The sequence below is a fragment of the Euprymna scolopes genome, chromosome 10 (assembly GCF_053919585.1).
Source record: "Euprymna scolopes isolate OS-2025 chromosome 10, ASM5391958v1, whole genome shotgun sequence".
Taxonomy (NCBI): domain Eukaryota; kingdom Metazoa; phylum Mollusca; class Cephalopoda; order Sepiida; family Sepiolidae; genus Euprymna; species Euprymna scolopes.
In genome coordinates, this window is record NC_136491.1 from 89,827,969 (window position 1) to 89,829,590 (window position 1,622).

The 1,622-nt window shown below is 41.6% G+C and overlaps 1 pseudogene; it reads right to left on the minus strand.

Moving 5' to 3' along the window:
- Positions 1 to 622: 622 nt before the first annotated feature.
- Positions 623 to 835, minus strand: LOC145286633 (U2 spliceosomal RNA; annotated as a pseudogene).
- Between the last annotated feature and the right edge of the window lie 787 nt (positions 836 to 1,622).

Genomic DNA, 1,622 nt, shown 5'->3' on the forward strand with positions numbered 1-1,622 from the left:
TATTTGCTCCCCCACCGAGCAAATTAGGCACAAGGCCAATTTTTAATGTGAGGAGTGAAGGGAGGGGGAAGGGAAAAAGGGGGCCAGCTCCCGAGAGGTGGGAAATGGGAGCTGGTTAAAGGTCAGACATGTGGGGTTGCCCCCACATCTGGTCTTTGCTAGTCATAGCTAGTCATAGCTTGCAGTATCTGCCGGAACAGATGGTGTTTATTTGCTCCCCCACTGAGCAAATTAGGCACAAGGCCGTTTTTAATGTGAGGTAAAAACCAGCTCCCCTAAAAGTAGGCAAAAAGGGGGCACTCTGGTTACCAAAAATAATAATTGTCCCAGTATAGAGGGTTTCCCCTCCATTGACTGGTACAAATCATCTTAAGTGCAGCATCTGCCGGAACAGATGGTGTTTATTTGCTCCCCCACCGAGCAAATTAGGCACAAGGCCGATTTTTAATGTGAGGAGTGAAGGGAGGGGGAAGGGGAAAAGGGGACCAGCTCCCGAGAGGTGGGAAATGGGAGCTGGTTAATGGTCAGGCATGTGGGGTTGCCCCCACATCTGGTCTTTGCTAGTCATAGCTAGTCATAGCTTGTCATAGCTTGCAGTATCTGCCGGAACAGATGGAATTTATTTGCTCCCCCACTGAGCAAATTAGGCACAAGGCCGTTTTTAATGTGAGGTAAAAACCAGCTCCCCTAAAAGGGGTCACTCTGGTTACCAAAAATAATAATTGTCCCAGTATAGAGGGTTTCCCCTCCATTGACTGGTACAAATTATCTTAAGTGCAGCATCTGAAGAACAGATACTACACTTTGATCTTGGCCAAAAGGCCAAGAAAAGTATTTATTTGCTCCCCCACCGAGCAAATTAGGTACGAGGCCGATTTTTAATGTGAGAGGTTAAGGGGAAATGGGGACCAACTCCCCGGGGAGTAGGGGAGCTGGATATTGACAATTGGTATGAAGGGTTTCCCCTACATTGACCAAGGTCTTACATGTGGAGTTGCCCCCACATATGGTCTTTTCTTGCAGTATCTGCCGGAACAGATGCTACACTTTGTTCTTGGCCAAAAGGACAAGAAAATGTTAAAAAGCTAAGAACAGCATCTATTAACAACAGACCTTTGATCTTAACCAAAAACGCCAAGTACAAAAGTATTTTACGGACAGAGCAACCGACAGACGGAGTGACATAGTCGCTTGCACGCGACAAAGAAATAGAAATAAATGGATTTTAATATGAATATCAATACACACAAAAAAAGATTATATATATATATATATATATATATATATATATATATATATATATATATCCTATCTGTTATCTCTTTTTTAAAAAATAGAATTACCCGATCGACGAAGTCAAACTTCAAGCAGAATGGCAGCCATATATATATATATATATATATATATATATATATATATATATATATATATATATATATATATCGCTATCTCTACACTTATATAAATGCAACTTTGTATTTATTTGCTCCCCCACTGAGCAAATTAGGCACAAGGCCGTTTTTAATGTGAGGTAAAAACCAGCTCCCCTAAAAGGGGTCACTCTGGTTACCAAAAATAATAATTGTCCCAGTATAGAGGGTTTCCCCTCCATTGACTGGTAC